Genomic DNA, 24,086 nt, shown 5'->3' with positions numbered 1-24,086 from the left:
GGTTTCATCCTTAGCAACATCTAATTCCACTTGCAAAGACTCTATTTGGGTCTCTTTGACCTTTAACTACTCTTGTCTCTGCAACAATAAGAAATCCTTACTGGTTAACTCTTAAGTCAATCTAGGAGACTCAGATGAATGGAAAATCTCAACCCTTTCAAACATAAAAGTTTTAAGAGCTAAATCAGCAAGGACTTTGTCTTTCAAGGCTCTTTCCATCTGAAGCATGGATTCACTGCCTTGCAACATCAGGTCTAGTTTCTGACACTCAGAGCATTGAGACTCTACTAATTGTCAACATTCTTACAATGCACTTTCTGTACTTGAGAGAAGTAGGGCTTGTTCCTCCATTTTTCTTCTCAAATCATTTGCAGTGGTAGAGGTGGACTCCAATTCCTTTACACGATCCTTCAAAATCTTGTTGGAGTGCGCCAAATCTATGACCAATTGACTTAAGTGCATGCTTGGAGGATGCCAAAGGGAGTTATGGTTTAGTCAGATAATTTACGAGAAAAATGGATCAGGAAGTTTACCTCAAGGGCTTTCTGAGCGTGTTCATCTACATACTCTAATGTTGTAGCCCCTTTTATCTACCTATAGGATAGCATCCAAGACTCTATTAAGGAGCCTTTTATTCGTAATAGCCTATATGTAGGCAAAGCCTCCTATCCTTATTTAGATGGTATTGTATATGCTTTCTTGAATCGTCAGTGGGTACCAGTAGGAAAAGCAAGCTTTGGCCTCTGAGTGCTAGGACGTTCAGTAATTACTTGGGATGGATCAGGGACTCGTATAGAATCAATGGAAGCTAGGATAGTAATAACTAGTTCCTTCTCAGTGGGTGGGGCATGAGAGCATGGATGCTTGGTAGGTCAAAGTTTAATTTTGGAGGCCAAAGGTGTTGTGAGTGCACCAAAGGAAGCTAATGCAGATGGGGGGAGCACAGGTAAATCCTCAACTGAAGTTTTTGGAGTCGAAGGTCCAAGAATCCCCGTAACTGGTTGTTAAGAGGCCTTGGACATCTTTATGCCCGGCTTAGTCAGTTCGGAAGCCTGTATTATCTTGCAAGAGGTAGAGATCATTCTAGCTGGTTGCATCACAGTAACCTTGAGATTGTATCGACGACCTACCAAAGGTACAGGTTCTTTTCGCTTGGCAAAAATATCCTCCATGTACGAGGGAAAGGTTGCCCGATTGAAGGGCATTCTAATAATGCCAAAGTAGAAGATTGAGGCCTTCAACATTTGGTGATGAGAGGAACATCTGACTCAGAAGAGCTAGAGGCGAGCTTTGGAGAATGGGGCCAAAGGAGGAAGTTTGTTCATGTTGACGACTCCTTAGTAAGTTCTCGTCTATTTGATTTAGAGCTTCTCTCGTTATCTTGGACTTTTTGAATAGGAATGCCACACTAATAACCTCAGCTACAAAAACACCAAAGATTTTTATAGCAAGCAAGTTAAGAGAAAGAGGAAGATTTCTGCTTATCGAACGAGGTGCTTAGCTCGAGGTCAACTAGAATAAGTCCAAAAATATACAATAGGCCCTCTATAGTTAACTCGGATAGGCAAAATTTTAGGCTCCTCATATATTCTATTGCTGGACCCAAATTTGGGTCTATATGAAGGTTCCTTAAAGGAAGGACATGAGTAAGGTCTTGTTGACAAGTGGTGGAGTAAGAAGAAGGAGATGAGAGACGGAAGAAGAAATACTTATCTCTCCATTCCTCCTGAGTTGACACATGGTTGAATAAAATTGTGTTAGGGTGAGATTGAAATTTAAACATGCCTTTTGTTACTAGACGGAGAAGAAAGTAATAGTGAAACAGAAGGGGAGATAAAGGAATATTAAGCAAATGGCAAATGATGACAAAGCCATTTAAGATCTTAAAAGATTGGGGGATAAGTTGGTTCAGGGGAATATTGAAATAGCAACTGACAGTGATGAAGAAAGGAGGCAAAGGGAAGAGAAGCTCTCACTCGACTTGTTCTACAAAAATGGCGACACTACCCGAAGGAGGGCGGTGAGGATGGTCCGGAAGGGTAGGGATTACCACATCGAGAGGAAGACCGTAGTTGACATGAAAATGATAAGTATCGTCGAGAGTGTTGTGGGAGGAATATTGTGTGTACCACTTGTCATTCTCTGCCATTCTAGGAAGAAAAGATTACTCGAATCGAAAAAGAGAAGTAGTAGAAAGTCAAGAAGGAAACGAGAAGGAAGATGACAAAAAGAAAGACTTAGGGTTTATCCATAGAGCGTTTATAAGGACTCCATGAAAAAGGGTTCCTAAATGAGAATCGTCCGATCATAATAGTCAAAAATAAAGGGATCAAGTGTGAGCCGTAGGATGGACAAGGTGTAGGTCCCTTTGGAGGCCGGCAAGAGGGGAGGGGTGAATTGCCCTACAAAATAAAACTCGAACCTTTCTCGGATTTCAACTATATCATAAACACTTGTAATAAAAAGTAGAGACTAAGTAAAGAAATCATACACTAGAGATTTACTTGGTTTGCAATCAGAGGATTGCTAATCCAAGAAAAGTAAGCGCACTATGATCTCCTCTAGGCGGAGAAGCCTCTTTACAACGTTGACAGCACAAATGAAAAGAACACAACTGAAAGCACAGAAAGAATTGATTACGAGTGAGTTGTTTAGACTGTGCAGATCAGTGCTATATTTATAGCATTGGTCGAGGTACCCCGAATAGGTTCCGGGCGCCCTGGGAGGGATAAAATTTTATCCCCCAATGATTAGATCGCGTTTGACGCTATCCTGGTCAAAATCCAGGTCCGGGCGCCCGGAAGGGCTCCGGGCGCCCCGGAGGGCTCCGGGCGCCCCGGAGGGCTCCGGGCGCCCCGGAGGGCTCCGGGCGCCCCGGAGGGCTCCGGGCGCCCCGGAGCCCAAAGTCAACAATGTTGACTTTTTCACCTCCGGTTCAGCTCGTCTCGGTCCGGGTCTTGTTCGCTCCGGCTCCGCTAGCTTGGGTGATCTCGGCCATCCGGAATAGGGCTCACCCGAACCCAAGTTCCGGCCTTCTCCTCGAGCAGCCTTAAGTTCCCGGTTTCTCGTCCCTCGAACGCCGCGCACGTTCTTCTCGTCCACCGGTGTACTCTTCCACGGTCACCTCGTCCCTCGGATGCACCGAGCCCGTCGGCTCTCTCCCCGTGTCGTCCTTCTCGCTAGCCGCGTCTTCCGCTCGACTTCTTGTGTTCCTAAGCTCCTGCACACTTAGACACAAGGGTTAAACAAACGCAGGACCTAACTTGGCTTGTTTGATCACATCAAAATACCTTGGGGTTCCAACAATCTCCCCCTTTTTGATGCGAGCAACCCAAGTTAAGTTAGGGTAAACATATGCAATAAAAACAATTTATATTCAAATAAGTCCAAATATTTTTCAATTGAAAAATTATATTACCTCCCCCTAGACTTAACATACTTCTCTCCCTTTGATCACATAAAAATTGGGGTTATAAACAAGTCTAATGTAAATTCAAACAAAAATTTTGAGTGTAAAATATTTAAAAATGTCTAAGTAAAGACACTCTTCAAAAATTTTCTTTCGAGAAAAATTTAAGTAAAACATTTTTCAGATAAAAAAAATTCTAAGTTAATATTCATAAGAAACAATTCTAAGTCAATTTTAAGAAAAATTATAAGGCAATATTATCAAAAAAAATTCTAAGATAACTTTCATATAAAAAAAATTTCTAAGTCAATTTTCATAAAAAAAATTTCTAAGATAATAAAAAATTTCTAAGTCAAGTTAAAAATTTTAAATATTTTCTAACACAAATTGAATAACTCTTTTAAAGCATTAAGTAATTTAAATTAATGCTTTTTCAGTTAGTCAATTAAAATTTTCATTTCGATACTTGGCTTCTAGGTCGTGGTGAGGCATTAGACATTCTTGGTTATTTGAGCAATAACCACTTCCTTAGAAAAAGCCTCATAATGAAATTAGTTGTTTAATTTCCTTGCTGAAAATGCTAAGTCTAATTTTAATTTTAAATTAAACAGGTTTTTGGAACCCAGTAGAGGTTCCTATCTACAGGATTAACCAAGTATTTCCTCAGTACATAGATTTTTGATATATTTCTAATTTGACTTTGATGAAATCTATAATACCAATTTAAACCTCTATAATTTCTAAAATTAGAAATATTTGAACCATTGGATTTTTTTTTTAATATTTTTATTTCTTCTTTTAGTTTTTCATTTTCAATTTTCAAATTTTCAAAATCCTCTATAAGACATGATTTTGCCAAAATTCTTTTTGTTTCTAGAATTTCATTTTCTAATTTGGTATTTTTATTTTCTAATTTATACATGGATTTAGCCATTGCCTTAATACCAAAGTAAAGTTCATCAGGGGGTAAGAGGTGTAATACCCACTAAGCTTGTAAGATAAATATATGAATGTGGGATTTTGCCTTAGAAAAATAATAGGAAGTGAGTTGAACCAAAAAGGAAATAAAAAGAAATAAAAATAGGGGGAGAGGTCAAGGATTGAACCTTGAACCTCTTATATTATATTTCATAGAATTAATGGGTAATAACCAGTTGGGATAGGAATAATATGTTGATAGCAAAGGAGGGAAACTCATGATAAAGGTAAGAGTAAAAGCTAGCCAAAAGGAAACAAGTAAAGAGCAAGAGAAAGACAACTTGCCTTCCTCCCTTCCTCTCCCTCTTCCTATTTGATTTTGCCGAAAATAAAAGAGGTTAATTAAGGGGATTCATTCCCCCTTATTTCACCATGAATGATGAGGATAAATAAACAAATAAAAATAAAAATAAAATAGAAAAAAAGGGCTAAGGGAGAAGGAAAGCAAAAACTAAGTTTGCTACCTCTTCCCCCTTAACATAAAAGGGAGCAAGAAAAGAGAAAACTATTTTTCTCTCATTTTCTCTCATTCATCCTCTCCCTCACCGAGAACACCACAGTCCCCTCTCCTCCATCTTCAGCCCCAAAGCCAAATTTTTCCCTAAGAAAGCCTAAGATACAAGGACGACTTAGCAAAGGAATCAAGGGAAAGGAACTAGAAGAAGAGGCTACTTCTTCTTCACCATACCTTAGATCCACAAGCGAAAAAGGATGTAAGCTTCCCCTCACCTATGGTACAAGGCTTTTATGTGCTTTTCGGATTTTATGAGGATTTTAAAACCTAGAAACAAGTTTGAGAAAATTCGGCCAAGAAGAGCTTTCAAAATCTAATGGTGTTTAAACTAGTCTTCACTACATGATAGATTTTTCTATGCTATGTAAAGGGGTTCTTCTTCATGCTTTTATACCTATATGATGCTTGATCAGAGGAGTACTGAACCCTAGAAGTTCAGCAAAAAAAAAAATATTCTTAAGAGACTAGGGAAATTTATTGTTTTACCCAACTAGTACAAGGTTCTCCCTATGAAATATTAAGGATTATGTATTAGTTTTTCTTCCTTAGAAGATAATTGAAACTAAAAGAAAACCACTCATATGTTTCGGCCAAGAAAGGGTTTAGGGCTAGGAAGACCTTTAAATTTAAATAACCATGCTCATGTGATAGAATACAAAGATCTTAAAGGATTTGTATGCTTGAATATTGCTAGAATTTCATGAACTCCTTCTTAGGGTTTTTCGGCCATGATGAGATGGATAGCTTAGAAAAGCTTAAACAAAATTTTAATATGCTCAAGACCTCTGTGCTGTTTAGATATGAAAGTTGTTCAATGCCCTCATGCTTAATTAGGGTGTAGAAAAATTAGTGGCATGACATATAACATGTATGCCCGCCCACAAGGGGTCCTAGCTTATTCATGAACCAATTTGTATATATGTTCTTAGTAACTTTTGTCATGAAACTTACTTAGGTTTTTCATGCTTTAGGCCACTTAAAAACCTAGCTAAAGAATGGTAGGTTTCAGCCATGAGAAAAAATAAAAGAAAAAGAGAAAAAGAAACCTAGAAAGCCTAAGACACAATTCATATGTATACTCATTATGCTTGTCTTTATACATGCTATGAAACTTGTATAAATTCTCATGCTTTTAGGCTATTTGAAGCAAGTTTATATTCTGTGAGTTTCGGCCAAGTAGGGTTTAAAATACCTAGAGGCCTTAGAAATGAAACCAAATGTGTTAAAAGTACTTCTTATGTAAATAGGATAATGTATTGATTTTGTCACATACTTGTATAATTTTTCCATGATCTAAATGGACCATTGTGAGTCTCGGCCATGAAGGTTTAGATGCCCTAGAAACCCTAGGACTTAAATTAAATATGCTCTTGTCACTCTACATGAAATATGATAAGTAGAAAGCCAAGGTTCAATTGCTATATGTTGTTTTATGACCTAAAATGATGCTAGGGTATGTTTCGGCCATAACTATTGGATGAAGCCTTGTATGAATTTATACATAATGTTAGTCCAAGTTCACATGCTTGTATGCTTGTTTGTAGCCCTAATGAGAACTTGTTAAATTTCGGCCATGACATATGTTAAGGGCTTAAAGAACTTAGGAACTAATTCAAATGTGTCAAATGTGTTTACCTTGTTCCTTGGTAAAAATGTTATAAATATGATTTAAAGTTGTCCATGCTTTTATGTCATATGGAACCTTGTTTCACACCTTAAGGTTTCGGCCATATGAAATTAGGGACCTGAGGAACTTAGAAACTAAGTTAATCATGTTTATAATGCTTCCTATGAAAATGTTATGATGATAATTTAGGTGCCACATGCTTGGATGTTGTGTTTAACCTAAATTGAGCTCTAAAGGGTTTCGGCCACAAGGGTTTAGGAAGCTTAAAACCAAGATAAATATGATACCATGTTTCCTATGATAGGATAATCACAAGATACACCCTTATGCTTAATATGTATGCTTGTGATTTATGACTTATGATATGATATGCATTCTTTTATGATATGATATGCTTTGTGCTTAAAATATGCATGCTTATGTTATGATATGTGGTTAAATTATGCATGCTTTGATGCTATGTTTAGTGCTTAAAATATGCATGCTTTCATGATATGCTATGTGGTTAAATCATGCATGCTTGATGATATGCTTTATTCTTAAGATATGCATGTTTTTATGATCTATGCCTAAGTGATGCATATTGTTTTGACATGATGTATGCCTAAGTGATGCATACCTTTATGATATGATGTATGCCTAAGTGATGCATACCTTTATGACATGATGTATGCCTAAGTGATGCATACCTTTATGACATGATGTATGCCTAAGTGATGCATACTTTTATGACATGATGTATGCCTAAGTGATGCATACTTTTATGATATGATGTGTGCCTAAGTGATGCATGATTTTATGATACATGATATGTATGACATGTACTTTACTTTATATGTGAGTGGCTTGTACCAAGGGTGGGCTCCATAAGCGCCCCGAGGACTAAGGACCTCGTTAGGGATGGGCTCCTAAGTGCCCCTAGGACTAAGGGCCTAGTATGTTTGCCTCGTAGGGTTAAAGACTTGCTACCTTGGACCTACAAGGTTGCGCGCAATATGTAAGTGGTACATAGCCGGGATCCCCCTTATGTTGAGATTATTTTCAAGTATTTATGAAAAAGAAAATGGTTTTAATGTCACGCCCCCAGAGGAGACCGTACCGAAAAATTTCGGCAGCATCTCCCCTGTACGGGTGACAATCTGAGGCATACATACATACAATATACATCAGCCACATACGGCTAGAATATATCTACACAACCACGCAGTTATATAATCAGCCCACTCGGCTGGAACAGAAATAAACACAACCACGCAGTTATATAAATATATGAATCAGCCCACACAGCTATACTAAAATCAACACAGCGGAAATCACAAACAACGATCACAAAACACAAATCAACTGTCTGCGAGCCGGCTCGGCTTGACACAATAATATCAAACCAAATACAAGAGAATACAAATACATAAACAAGTACAAAACCCAAAATACAAATAACGTAAGCAATACCGAAAACGTAAGGTCGTCCTCGAATGTGACGTGGAACTGGCGGACAGGATCTCCAGGCGACTCCATAAATCTTTTACCTGCTACCTGGTGAAATTACCAATACGCGGGGTGGTGAGTATAAAGACTCAGCGGGTAATAGACAGATAGTGCATGAGTAATAGTAAATCAAACTAGAGATGCAAAGGTATACAGTCTCGCATGGAAATAGCAGATACTACAGTGATATCATAATAAGTGTCCATACCTGAAACCATATCCTAGGCTAGTGGTAGAAGGTAAAGTGTAGCAAAGTCCTGCTACAGTACTGCTCATAACTACATGGTATCATGTGAGGTATATACAGGTCAACAGTAAGTAAGCCAGTGTCTAAACACCTAACACAGGTATAAATCTCAACCTAAGTAAGCATAACAGCATAAATAAACAACAGCAGCATAATCTAGCAACAACAGCATAGATAAGCAACAACAGCATAAGTAAACAACCAGCAGATATAAACAACAGCGTATGTACGGATGGTCACCCCGCCCACCTCTCTGCACCACGACCCCTGTATGGTCGAGAGGCCGGATCGATGACAAACTGTACCACCCAAAGGCCGCCACTACTCTCGAGTGACCGGATGGACAGGTGCATAGTAGCTGAATAGCTACGTCTGCGATGGGGTCCCTGCTGCCGCAACTCCAGCCGCCACTACCCATGAGTGACCGAGTGTGGCACGACAGGACAAGCGGCACGCTCCAGCTACCACCACCCATGAGTGGCCGAGCGTGCGGCCCAGGCCAACGACCGTCTCAACCACAAGGGAGCCAAAGTCGTCGGCTATGCATGCAATGACATGATGCGAATAATGCAACAGTCATCATATATATATAACAGGAAATCAGTTATGCTACATGAATCCGCATGCTCAATACTAAGCATAAATAAACAGTAATCAAAGTAGGTAAACATGGTATCAGGTGTCCATATATCCAATACCTACTATCTAATGTCTGGTATCTGGTATCCAATACCTAGTACTATAGTATCTGCTGAATATCATGAATAACAACGAGAGACTGTATAGATACAGAAACGAGTAGCTCAAAGATCGAGTGGAAGTATCAAACGCAGGAAGAATAAGAGTGGAGTCAAGATAGATACAGCAACTATCTGAACATAAAGCTCATGCACTAGGATCAAACTACTAAAGAGATAAAGCAAGAAGTACCCGCCTTTATCTGTCGATCGTGATAAAATAAATCAATCCCACGTCGAGACGCTCGCCTCGAATAAAGTCCTGTGATCACAATATAATGTATTTAGCGAGTTACATATGAAGCAAATAACTAAACAACTTTCCCCCACCTTGTTAGGATAACTCTAAAACATGATTATGGATTAATCCTCCAACTAACCTTAATCATAATAGAACCTAATTAGATTAGGTTTACCATGAATCATCTCTATAGCTTCCCAACTTAACTCATCATTTAATCCACTACAAATCCATCTCTAAATCACCAATCCACTATGTAATATAGTCAATTTCTACAATCCATTAACCCATCATAAATTGCACACTAGGCACAACCTAACCAACTCTGTAATCAAATAACAAATCTGAAACAGAAATGGAATAACACTGTGATAATAAGACGCTAATCAGATCTTACCTCCAAATCCAATGCACTACTCATGGTCAGAACAACTCACTACCGATGACAATGACCTAGACCAAGTGAAGTCACTTCCTTCTGCATTCATCATCCCCAAATCAATTATCCTCAAATCCTAATTAACCACAACAATAAAAAATGGCTTCAACTCAATAAACATCCAATTCTAACCACAACTTATCTAATTCAATGTGCTCTGTTGTAGATTTGCAGCTGGAATCATTGCTGCTGGAAACTTGTGACTTGAGCTATAGATCACCCACACACAGATACAATCAGAGCTAGGTAAAGATACTCCAAAATGACATCAAGATAGCTGCTGGAAAGATAGCTTAAATCGACACTTGTTATCCCAATTCCTTACAATCAGGGCAGAAGGCATTCGGGCGACGGTGAAGATCAGTTTCACTCGGCGCCACCAAAGGCAACAACACACAAGAGATCAACACAGGGAAAAGCGATGATACCTCTCACACGGGCATCGACGGCGCTGTCCTAACCTCCCTCAATCAAGTAACGTCGGCTGGGGAAGGAAACTAGGGCTTGATGCTGTTCATAACGGTGAGGTCGAGCTCCACCCTAGCCTTGGCGATGAATGCCTCAAAGCAGTGGCCGACGGATGATCGGCTGAGAGGGCAGCAACGTCGGGTGAAGGCGGAATAGGGAGCTTGCTGTGGGTAGCGGCTTCGATTGAAGTGACTCCGGCGAAGAGCGGCAATGAATCTGTGCCAGCGACGGAGTGTAAATCGGGAAGAGGAAGGTCGGGTGGCGGAGACGAGGAACAGTGGAGGATAAGACCTCCATTGGCAGTGAACTCGCAAGCGGCCGGCGATCGGGCAGGGAGAATCGCGAGAGGGAGAGGAGCGGTGATGGTGTCGGCGATGGGTTTGGGGGAAGTCGGCGCAAGTGGAGAGAAGGGATCGGGAGGAGAGGAAATAAAAATGAAAACAAAACAAATTAAAACCTAGGTTTTAATTGAAACTTAGGTTTATTAACCCAATCAACTCCCACATTTGGGTATCCAAAATAGGCTTCCACCTAGCCTCATCGATTCCATCAAAACGAGTTATACGGACTCCGTTTAAATTTCGAAAAATTCCTAAAAATTCCTGAAAAATCCAATAAGATTATTTGTCCAATAACTTTATTATTTAAATATTATTTGGGTACCGTATTTTACATTTAAAGATCATGAGACATACACATGTTTTTCGGATACATGTTTTCCAAAATCATATTGCATACACCTTATGATTATGCTATGTTTCATGTTATGCTCTTGATTATGATATGCCATGATAAAGTATGATTATGTTATGTTCATGATATACCTTATAGACATGTTTCGGCCATGGATTTGTTGATGCTTGATATATAGATTTCGGCCATGGATATGATGATGCCTTGATGTACATGTTTCGGCCATAGTATGATGCTTTGATATCCATGTTTCGGCCATGCTTTGATATACCATGATACTTGTTTGTTATGCCATGTCTAGCTATGTTTTATGCAATGCACTATGTATATATTTCGGCCATGGTGATGCTTGATATGCTATGACTAGTTGTGATTATATTATGATGCATGATATGCTTGAATAGAATGCTATGTTATGCCATGATTAGTTGAGATTATGACTTGTTGATGCATTCTTGATTATGTGCTGATTGTTGGTTTTAGTGAGTAGGAAAGGAACTTACTGAGCCATGAGTGCTCATAGCTTACTTTCCTTGTACCACAGATAAAGGAAAAAGCTGGACGAGTTAGAGGAGCAGCAGGAGGGGCAACGAAGATGTGTGTGGCAGTGGCTAGGCAACCAAATAAATAAGAACCTGCTTAAAGTTTCTTTAAAGAACTATGCATTGGTATTTTAAGACTTGTGATACCTAAACATGTGTGGCTTGACATTATGGTTCCACTGGATTTGATGTTATGATTTTGATGCCATGTGATAGTATAGTTCAAAAGAAATTTAAAAGAAAAGTTTTATTAAAACTATGGAAATTATTTTAAGTCTTCCGCTGTTTTAAAAAGAAAAATTTATACGTAGAGTATCGTAGCCCCGTCCCTTAGGGTAGCAGGGAGGGCGGGCGTTACAAGAGGCATACCACACTTACCATATCAGACTTAAAGCCTGAATCTCCCCCTACTTCGCTACTTCCATCTGAGGTCGCTCCCCCTTCATCGATGATGGGTTCTGATGTACTTTGTCCTTCGTAGCTTGCCATCAGTACAATCCCCGCATATTCTTGAGCTTCTGATTCGGATGAAGAAGTGTCATCCCAAGTTGCTTTTAGGTTGTGTTTCTTGGGTGTCTTCATTTTGACCTTCTTGAGTTCTGGGCAGTCTTCCCTTAGGTGTCCCTCTTTCTGACACTGGTAGCACCGCATCTTTCTTCTACCTTTTTGATTCTTTTTATTCTGCATTTTAAATTGATTAGATCTAAAAAACTTTTTAAAGTTTCTTACCATGTACGCTTCTTGATCATCTTCGGAGTCTGACTCGGGTTCATCCTTGTTGGTTGCGTTCTGCGCCATCGTCTGGGTTGTGTCCTTTGACGTCTTTGCACATCTAGTTTCGTGTAATTCAAGGGTAGAAAAACATTCCTCTAATGTACTTAACTCTAGGTCCTTTGAGATGTAGTAGGCGTCGATGATTGACGTCCACTCTGGAGTTCTGGGAAATGCGTTGAGTGCGTAGCGTATGGTGTCCCGATTTGTTACCGTTTCTCCGAGGTTCTCGAGATCAGTAATCAGTTCTTTTACCTTTGCGTGTAGATTGGCTACATTCTCACCTTTTTCCAGACGAATGTTCATCAACTTGTTCCGGAGGATGTCTCTTCTAGCGAGCTTCGCTTCAGACGTGCCTTCATGGAGTTCCAGGAATTTCTCCCAGAGTTCTTTAGCAGATGAATAGCTTCCGATGCGGTTGACCTCTTGAGATGGTAACACACTCAGCAGGTGATATTCCGCACGGCTATTTGCTACAGATTCACTCTGCTCTTTCTTTTTCCAATTGTTCTCTTCTTTTTCTTTTCCATCTTGATTCGTTGGAGCTAAAAAACCATACTTCATTATAAATCAAATTTTAAAATCAGTTCTTAGGAATACCTCCATACGACGCTTCCAGTCAGCGAAGTTCCCCTCGAATTTTGGTGGGACAATGCTTGGTCCGGCCATCTTGTTGCTTCGATCGGCAGTTAGTCCTCCTGAAGCGCCTTGCTCTGATACCACTTATAGGTCCCTTTGGAGGCCGGCAAGAGGGGAGGGGTGAATTGCCCTACAAAATAAAACTCGAACCTTTCTCGGATTTCAACTATATCATAAACACTTGTAATAAAAAGTAGAGACTAAGTAAAGAAATCATACACCAGAGATTTACTTGGTTTGCAATCAGAGGATTGCTAATCCAAGGAAAGTAAGCGCACTATGATCGCCTCTAGGCGGAGAAGCCTCTTTACAACGTTGACAGCACAAATGAAAAGAACACAACTGAAAGCACAGAAAGAATTGATTACAAGTGAATTGTTTAGACTGTGCAGATCAGTGCTATATTTATAGCACTGGTCGGGGCACCCTGGTGTCGGCCTTTTTGTATGTCACAAGGCGCTCCAAATTAATAAAGATTGGAACCCATATAAGCTAAAGAAAATGCGTGTAGTAAGGAGTCCCAAGTCGTATTTTTCCAAGGATAACTAGTAAATGCGTGTAAATCCTAAAATTGGTTCCAATCAAAGTATTACATCACAAGATCAAAAAATAAGGTCAAATAAGGTTCATTCTCATCTAAACATGATCCATTTCCTTCTCATCAAATAAGCATCAATTAAATTCAGATTTAAATGCACCAATGAATCAATTAATGCAAATCTCTCATCTTCAGTCAACAATCAATTCCTAATCGCATTCAAATTCAACACTTAACTCATCCACCAAGTCTTCACTTCTCACTAACAATCAACCACATTCTACAAAGGTGAACAATGAAAAGTTTAAGTAATTCATTCATAAACCAAGCACATTCACAGCCACACCAAAATCCAATGAATCAAATAAGATGTTTCCTAAATCCATGAATTGAAACTAACTCTAACTTATAGAAACCTAAACAAAAGATACCAAGTAAGAAGAAAATTGCAAACTAAGTTAGTAGCTAAACATTACTTTAACTTCAGAAATCTTAAGGAATCAGAATTATAAGTCAGAAATCAGAACTGGGGTTTGCAGCAAAGAGAATCAAAATAGAATTGCATAAGGAAACTCAAACAAAACACAATAGCAAAGTAAAGAATCAGATCTGAGGATCTGAACAGGAACATCAACAATTCAAAGACAAAACAAATAAATCTAAACCCTAAGCATTCCACAAACCGGATCCCGTAGCAAAAACTCCTCCAATCTGCTGTAAAACCAACAGAAATGCTCTCGGAACCCCTATAAGCATTCAACAACAATCAAACAAACTTCCAGCTATTTCCATAGGGCACTCACAGCTCACGGAAACCTCCGTTCAAGCTCCATCCATCTGGAAACCTCATCGGCCGAAGAAACAGAGCCCAGGTCCTGTGAAGTTGCAAACCAGATCGAATGGCCAATTCAACACAGTTTGGCTGCGGAATGGAGATCGGAAAAGATCCAGTAGCATCTGAGAAACCTCCCTTCAGCTCTGGTGGATGCGAAGATCGCCGATTGGGAGACCTCCACAATCGGAATCGCGGCGATGAAACAGAACCCAAATCGCCGTTCGGGAAACCTCCCTCAAGCTCTCTGATCACCGGAAGATGAACGCCGGCAGCTGATGATCGTCGTCGTCGAAGAAATCTAGCTCACGGATCTGGATCGAGGAATGGGAGCGTCGGCGCCGCAAGGAAGAAGAAGGACGAACACTGTAGCAAAATCGCGAACACGCCGAGCCCACTGGAAAACACTGTAGCTTCTGCGTTTTAAATCATCTTCAATCTGATCGGACGGCTGAGACTAATTTGAAGCTTGATCAACGGCTGGATCAACTCAGATCTGGATCAAAACCCTTGGATCTTCATCAATGGATGAGATCTGCTCCTCATTAGGTCGGATGGATCAGATCCTTAACGGATGGCCCAGATCTCTCAAATCTTCAACGAACGGTCCATAATGTTCCAAGGTTTGATCGCCTCGTTTAGCCCTTGATTCGAGCTCAAATGTGGTCTGATTTGATCGGGTCCATGACCCTTTTGATGCCTACAAAATAAGAATCAAATATTAGCATCAAATACCATAATTATAAGCCAATTTGCGATTAAGTCCAAATTCAAATGCAATTATAAAATATGATGTAAATGTGAGATTAAGCTATAAAAAGACCATTGAAAAATATGCATTATGAATCAAAATAATATAACCCAAATCATGGTTATCAAATCCCCCACACTTAATCTTGGACGTCCCGTTCAAGTCAAGAAAACCTAAAATCATCTCCACACAAATTCCCTTAGCAATACCTAGAAGATAGTAAAAAGAGTTTAACTAAGATCATCTTAAAGATCACAAACAATCATGAATACAATCCAAATAATAATCAGTAGGTATGGTAGTTTCAATCCAATCGAAAAATTTAAGCAAGTTGCATCTCACAAGGAATTTACCTATTCTAGCTCTCACACTCAAACATGTGTATAAGTGGAGCTCACTCAATGTCACTCACAACATTTCACTACCATAAGCTTGCTTATTTTCTAATTCTCCACCACTATGAACATAGCATACATGAATCAAAAGGATTTTATCATGAAGAATTGAAATTGAAGCAAAAAGAACAATGAAAGTGAATGAAAATGGCAAAAGAAAAGTATTTAATGAAGAAAATGAGAAGATAAGAGTATTGGAGGAATATACTTGATGAGTTGACCAATTTGATATAAAAAGAGATGAATACCATTTGTTTCTGACAATTCAAAAGACCAAGCTAAACTCCCCTTCAATTTGATGGCAAACATAAAATTTTGATACTCTATCTTCCACTTGATACTCTCTTAAATATGCCATTTTTTTCTTCATTTTTTTTTTTTCACTGTTTTTCCACCAAAATTCCAGCATTTGGAGCTCAAAAATAATCTCACATGTTGGATATCCAACACCCTTGGATCCCTCCCCCACACTTAAACCATTGGACGTCTCGGACAATGAAACTCAAAAATAATTGCCAATTATATGATACTCTTGAAATCATATTCTCTCTTGTCTGCTGTAGGTTCTGTTTTTTTTTTCCTTCGTCTGTACTGTTTCAACAGAAATGATCTGTTTGAAGGAAACGTATCTGGTAACAGATCAAGCAAAAATAATCCAATAGAGCAATGGGTCCAGTCAAACAACAAATCTTCAAAAGTTTCAGACATTTAGACAAGTCAATCAAGTTCACAGAAATTCAGACAAATAGCCCAGAATTCAGCTTCAAAGAAACTCAGATTCAATTCTTAACACACTTTGATCTACATTCTGCAGGCTCAACAAACTCAAAAAATTTCTTCAATTTCTGCAACTTCAATATTGCATTTCAAATTCAGCATTTTGGTCTTTAGTTTCAGAAATGGAATTTGAATTCATCAGGAACTCAAAAGGTTTTGAATTAGAGTCCAGAATCTTACATCCTGATCAGCAAATAGATTGATACGTTTGTATCATTGCATAACTGATTTTCAATTTCTGAGAAGATGTATGTACCAAAATTCATCATTTAGTTTAACTTGCAAATAACATGTCATTCTCGAAATCTGCAAAGCAGCTCCAAAAACTGCAAGACAACTTCCAGTCTCAACTTTAGCAACATCATTAATTTGATGCGAGATTACCATTTGTTTCTTCACACTTTAGAATTTCACAAGATCTTCTCCTCAACTTGATATTGCTTCTGAATTTTGATATACCATAGCTAGCTGCATTTGTTTCCTTTTCTATTTCTACAAAAAATCCAGTTTTAACATATCCTTTCAAGTACTCTAATTCCTGCATTCCAGCACTTTGATAACCGATTCTGAACTCATCTCCTGTATATATTTTCATTTATGCACTACTCCAACTCTTCAATTATTGGAAATCTGCACCAAGAAATGGGCACTCCACAGATTTGAACTTGGCACATATAATTGGCACATTGAACTTGCATGCATCCATTTATCAGCAATTGCAATTTGCTTTCAGAATTTAGATTCTCTTCCAGCAGATTGTTAATTCCTGTTTTCTGTTCGTGTTATTATTTTTCTGACAAGGAGCAGCACCAAGGCTTGGCATCTACTGAATTTTCTGCAGCTTGCACAGAATTCCAGCAATTAATTTAGTTGCAGTTTCCAGATTTCAGATTTTAAATTGATTCAAATTTCAATCTGTAGAACACTTGGACAGATAGCAACATCATTTGTTAATAAGTAAGCATGAGCTTTACTTAGTCATTTTATTGATCACGAAGTTGCATAAGGAACTTGGCACAAACTGCACTGACACTCATTTTCCAGGCTTATTGTTGCTGTAAAGTCCTACTTCTGCATACTTCAGCATGTCTTCCTTTATTATTTACTATTTTGTTGTCCCAACATCTAATGTACCATTTCCAAATAACTTTCTAAATATTCAGTTCTATTTTTGGCAAAAGAAACAAATCAGCTAACTAGTTCTCAGTTTCCAATTTCAGCATTTCAGAAATCTGGACAAAACAAATGATCAGTTGTTCAAAAATTCCAGTAAAGCTATTATCATCAATTTCAAGATATCTTTACAGATTCTATCTTTACAGGTAAGCGACCCTCAAACCACACCGGGCTCTGAACAGTCTTTTCCCATACAACTTGTAAGATTTCCGAATTTTGGCACACCATTGATACAAAATTCTGCATTTCTGAATTTCCAGAATTCATTTCAGAATCAGATTTCAAGCTAACTTCAGCTTGAAACAACAATGAATCAACTTATCAGAGCATAACATTCAGTATAAAACATGATTAGAGTATTCTTTGAAGTTGTCGCTGCTTCAGTTTCAATAAATTTCCAAAGAGCAGCAGATTAAGTCTTTCTCAACAGAATTCTGCCTTTAAACAATGAAGAGTTCAAAGTAAATGAAATTTCAATGAATTTCAGCTACCCACACGGTTTCAAAATTACAGAAATCAGCTTCTTTGGATGTTAATTCCAGACATCTGATTTTAAAGCAACTTGTCACACAATGTCTTAAGGATGATACATCAAATCACAGCTTCATCAAACAAATTCTGAAATTAGATTCCAACTCCTGATTTCTGTATTGTTACTGAACACTAAATCAGTGACTTCTTTCAAATTTACAGCTTGGTATCAAACATCTAGCATCCCACATCTTTGACTGATTCCTGAATTGGAGACTGCTGAATTGTTGCACAGCAGTAACATTCAGATTAAACATTGAATGTTCATCTTCAGATTCAAAATGTGCAGAATTCCAGTACTTCTTCATTTTGTTAGCATCCCAAAACTTATTTTCAGTACTTCTTCTTGATACACAATCAGATTTCAGCATTTTTTAAAATCTTCTTCAACCTATGTCTTCAAATAGCTTGAATGTATCACCAAAGTAACAATTTCTAGAATTCAAGACTATTTAAGCTTGCTCTATACATGAATAAACTCAAGGAATGATTAAGTTAAGCATTCAATCTAATGAACCATCAATTCACATCTTCCCTATTCAGAAAAACATTCCTCTCCAATCTCAAAATTCCCAATCTCATGAACTTTGATCATATGTAATTTCTTCCCCCACACTTAATTCTTTGTCCATCTAGTCGATTCAACTCACCAAGAATTCAACCAAAACTCCCAATGAAAGAATGACAAGCAAAGATACTAAAGAATTCGAATTCTAGATGAGAATGTTTCAAGAAAATTGTGGAGAAAGGAATTAGAATTTATGATAAAACGAAAATGACAAATATCCTTCATTTCATGCATACATATGCTATTGTGACTTTGAAAAGAAGCAAAGCAAGTTCTAGAGTTTAATTTGCTATGAGTGCATGCCACACAAAATAAAATAGTGATTAGGCTTTAAGTGGTCCTCTCTAGATGATTTTCAAGCAATCAAGCTCAATTTATCAAATCGGAGTCCATCACCAAATTAACCAATATCATGTAAGAAAAGCATCCAATCATGTTACATGACCTAAATTGATGATCAAATTTATGAAACTTTTACCATCTTAAAAATATTACTAGAAACTTCCATGGAGAATTTTATTCCAATGAAATGCTATGGTACTAAACAAAATGCAAAATATGAAAGCAAAGTGTTGGAAACAAAATGCCAAATGCAAAGTATGAACCTTAAGAAATGCATAAAAAGAATTTATTAACTAAACATGAATTAAAATGCAAAAGAAAGTGAAATTGGAACCAACTCCCCTAGATTCCGGTGGTCGAAGAAGATTGAGAAGAATAATCCATGCCGGTAGTGGAGTACTTTTGGTTCCACTCAATTCCTTTTTATTCTTCATTTTTCCTTTCAAAGCTTTTTCTGGAGGACGGAGGCGGTTCAGTTCAAGCATCCACTCCGGAAGCTTATGTTCTCCTACAACATCAATCAAAGAAAACGTCTCCCACACGCATGTGAGGTAAAAAGAAGATAGGAGAATATTAGTGTGGGTAAAATATGTATCAAGAAATGAATCACATCTAATAAAGTCAACAATTGGTACCTCAATGAAATTTTCTGATAAATCATAAGAAAAACTCACCTTTTCATGTTGAAAGGTACCTGGAGTGGTGATTGTTATCTCCTTTTCATCATGATATGGCTCAAGCTCTTGTTCTGGTGAATGTACATCCTCATGTAGTGATTCTTGGGTGCTTGGCTCCATAGCACAAGTCCCTACACTTACATCTTCAACTCTTGGTGATTCTTTAGGTAATGCTTCCAGTAAGCATTCCCCTACACTTAAATCATCTTCAAAAACATATTCAGAACCTGATTCACTAACAACATCTTCAACAACAATATCAGTAGGATCAGAAATTTGCATAATCACATAATCATCACAAAAAGTATTAGAAAAATCATGTGAATTAATGGAAGTAGGGTCGGGCCTGACAGAATCGCTACTTTCCATCTCTCCACTGGAGTTTTGTGCTTGCGGCTGATTAATAGATGATGTAATCTGATCTAATTGAATCTGTATGTTCTGAATCCTTGAAAATTGTTGCTCTTGATGTTCGATCATTTGTTGCATCATCTCCCTGAGTTTCCATGTTGACTCATCCATCTGAGGGTCATTTTGTTGAAAAGATTGTGGCATAAAATTTGTTGAAACTTCTTGGAACCCATATGAACTTTGGTAGGAAGGATATGGCTCAATAAATGGTCCTTGTGCACTTTCATACCTGAAACATGAATTATCCACCCAATTAGAATTAAAACCATTTGAAAATGATTCATACCTATTTTGTTGATCCATGTTTGGGTAAATTTGATACTCAGGTTGAAAACACTGATAACTCTTCATTCCACCTCCAAAATCCTGAAAATACGGATCCATGCTAAAGAAATCTCCTGTTCTTCACTACAACACTACAAATCAATGTTAGAAGATTCTAGAGCATAAAGTTTCAATCTCATGAAAACATGAACAGTAAAAGCATTTAAAAATTAAAGAATAATCCAACATGAAAATACAAAAAGAATAAGCAATCAAATCAATCAACATGCTAACAAAATAAAATCAATCAAATCCAAAATAAACACACATTTCTAGTTACCTCCCCGGCAACGGCGCCAAAATTTGGTGTCGGCCTTTTTGCATGTCACAAGGCGCTCCAAATTAATAAAGATTGGAACCCATATAAGCTAAAGAAAATGCGTGTAGTAAGGAGTCCCAAGTCGTATTTTTCCGAGGACTAACTAGTAAAAATGTGTAAATTCTAGAGTTGGTTCCAATCAAAGTATTACATCACAAGATCAAAAAATAAGGTCAAATAAGGTTCATTCTCATCTAAACATGATCCATTTCCTTCTCATCAAATAAGCATCAATTAAATTCAGATTTAAATGCACCAATGAATCAATTAATGCAAATCTCTCATCTTCAGTCAACAATCAATTCCTAATCGCATTCAAATTCAACACTTAACTCATCCACCAAGTCTTCACTTCTCACTAACAATCAACCACATTCTACAAAGGTGAACAATGAAAAGTTTAAGTAATTCATTCATAAACCAAGCACATTCACAGCCACACCAAAATCCAATGAATCAAATAAGATGTTTCCTAAATCCATGAATTGAAACTAACTCTAACTTATAGAAACCTAAACAAAAGATACCAAGTAAGAAGAAAATTGCAAACTAAGTTAGTAGCTAAACATTACTTTAACTTCAGAAATCTTAAGGATTCAGAATTATAAGTCAGAAATCAGAACTGGGGTTTGCAGCAAAGAGAATCAAAATAGAATTGCATAAGGAAACTCAAACAAAACACAATAGCAAAGTAAAGAATCAGATCTGAGGATCTGAACAGGAACATCAACAATTCAAAGACAAAACAAATAAATCTAAACCCTAAGCATTCCACAAACCGGATCCCGTAGCAAAAACTCCTCCAATCTGCTGTAAAACCAACAGAAATGCTCTCGGAACCCCTATAAGCATTCAACAACAATCAAACAAACTTCCAGCTATTTCCATAGGGCACTCACAGCTCACGGAAACCTCTGTTCAAGCTCCATCCATCTGGAAACCTCATCGGCCGAAGAAACAGAGCCCAGGTCCTGTGAAGTTGCAAACCAGATCGAATGGCCAATTCAACACAGTTTGGCTGCGGAATGGAGATCGGAAAAGATCCAGTAGCATCTGAGAAACCTCCCTTCAGCTCTGGTGGATGCGAAGATCGCCGATTGGGAGACCTCCACAATCGGAATCGCGGCGATGAAACAGAACCCAAATCGCCGTTCGGGAAACCTCCCTCAAGCTCTCTGATCACCGGAAGATGAACGCCGGCAGCTGATGATCGTCGTCGTCGAAGAAATCTAGCTCACGGATCTGGATCGAGGAATGGGAGCGTCGGCGCCGCAAGGAAGAAGAAGGACGAACACTGTAGCAAAATCGCGAACACGCCGAGCCCACTGGAAAACACTGTAGCTTCTGCGTTTTAAATCATCTTCAATCTGATCGGACGACTGAGACTAATTTGAAGCTTGATCAACGGCTGGATCAACTCAGATCTGGATCAAAACCCTTGGATCTTCATCAATGGATGAGATCTGCTCCTCATTAGGTCGGATGGATCAGATCCTTAACGGATGGCCCAGATCTCTCAAATCTTCAACGAACGGTCCATAATGTTCCAAGGTTTGATCGCCTCGTTTAGCCCTTGATTCGAGCTCAAATGTGGTCTGATTTGATCGGGTCCATGACCCTTTTGATGCCTACAAAATAAGAATCAAATATTAGCATCAAATACCATAATTATAAGCCAATTTGCGATTAAGTCCAAATTCAAATGCAATTATAAAATATGATGTAAATGTGAGATTAAGCTATAAAAAGACCATTGAAAAATATGCATTATGAATCAAAATAATATAACCCAAATCATGGTTATCACACCCCGAATGGGTTTCGGGTGCCCTGGGGGGATAAAATTTTATCCCCCAACGATCAGATCGCGTTTGACGCGATCCTGGTCAAAATCCAGGTCCGGGCGCCCCGGACTGCTCCGGGCACCTTGGAGCCCAAAGTCAACAATGTTGACTTTTTCACCTCCGGTTCAGCTCTTCTCGGTCCGGGTCTTGTTCGCTCCGGCTCCGCTAGCTTGGGTGATCTCGGCTATCTGGAATAGGGCTCACCCGAACCCAAGTTCTGGCCTTCTCCTCGAGCAGCCTTCCTTCCCGGTTTCTCATCCCTCGAACGCCGCGCACGTTCTTCTCGTCCACCGGTGTACTCTTCCGCGGTCACCTCGTCCCTCAGACGCACCGAGCCCGTCGGCTCTCTCCCCGTACCGTCCTTCTCGCTAGCTGCGTATTCCGCTCGACTTCCTGTGTTCCTAAGCTCCTGTACACTTAGACACAAGGGTTAAACAAACGCAGGACCTAACTTAGCTTGTTTGATCACATCAAAATACCTTGGGGTTCCAACACAAGGTAAGATGGTGGAGAAAGAAAAAGATATATACATTTAATGAGGTATACACACGTGTCATCAATAAAAAGTCTACATTGGTAATCGATTTGACAGGTAGTCATCTCAAGGTGTTCTATTTTTTCCATGGTTGGCTTGGTTTTCTATGCAATTTTTCTGTTATAAGTTTGAGCAAACTTTGTAGTTTAGATATAAAATAGCCATACATGAGCAAGAGTAGTTCCCGAACATATTTAGTGGACTAGTGTCAAATAGTTTCATTTGGTGTAAAGGTAAGAAAATTTTAGTCGGGCAGATAAAATTTCGGGTGACATAGCAAGCTTGGCCGAATTAATACTGAACAAGTTTCTATTGAGTTTATACATTTTGCGTGTCGCAATTCACTCGACCACCTTAGGGTTGAATGAGTTCTGATCGAATTGAAGACTTCGAGCGCTTTATTTTGCTCGGTCAATTTAATGCCCAAGTAATTTTTCTAGCCTCAATCAAAGGGGGGAAAGGAAACTTTAGTAAAATGAAAATACTTGTTACAATTAATAAAAGTTTAGCGCATATCAAGTAGCAATGCTTGTCTTAAAACATCCCTAAATTAATAGATAATCCAACACATAACAAATCATGAAAATTTAGGAAATAGATCAGGTGGAGCATTGTTAGTTATCCTCTCATAATCTAAAGAGTTGGCAAGAGGGTCAGAGGTTAAATAGCCACCCTCCTCTATTTGCTCCATCATGCCTTGCGCCCCTAGGATAAGCGCCTGGACAATGGAGTGAGTAATATAGGCGTATTAAACTCTAGTGTTTTGAAGAGCACATTTGTCTTTATATTAAACCACTCTTTTTCTCCTACCCGGTAAGTCTCTAATGTTGCTTGGACCACTTGGGTTCACACTAGATTAAGCTGGGTGGTTGCCAGCTCTTACGCCAAAGACTATCGTTCAGCCTCTTGGGTTGCCAGTTTTGATGTTTTGGTGACTAGCTTTGTAGTGTAAGCAACTTCTTGTGTTCGTAATTGACTGGACAATTGTGCATTCTTTTCAATCTACTCGGCTAACTTTGACTGTGTTTTTGCTCGAAGAATTACCTCTATTTGAAGTTGAGTCTCCATGGAGTTTAAGGTAGTCTTCAGTTAAGTTGCTCTTTCGAGCTCATTTTTTGCTAGCTCTTGAGCTTCTTGTAGTTGTGCTGATAATTCTTTTATTCGGCTAGAAGAGCTGGCACCCATCACTACAGAACTTTGTTGCTTTAATAGCTTATTTTCTTAGGCCAGATCATGGAAATGTTGAGCAATATTCATGCTAACTGCCCAGCGC

Source organism: Zingiber officinale, chromosome 3B (assembly GCF_018446385.1).
Source record: "Zingiber officinale cultivar Zhangliang chromosome 3B, Zo_v1.1, whole genome shotgun sequence".
NCBI classification, from domain to species: Eukaryota; Viridiplantae; Streptophyta; class Magnoliopsida; order Zingiberales; family Zingiberaceae; genus Zingiber; species Zingiber officinale.
This window is presented reverse-complemented; position numbering follows the sequence as displayed.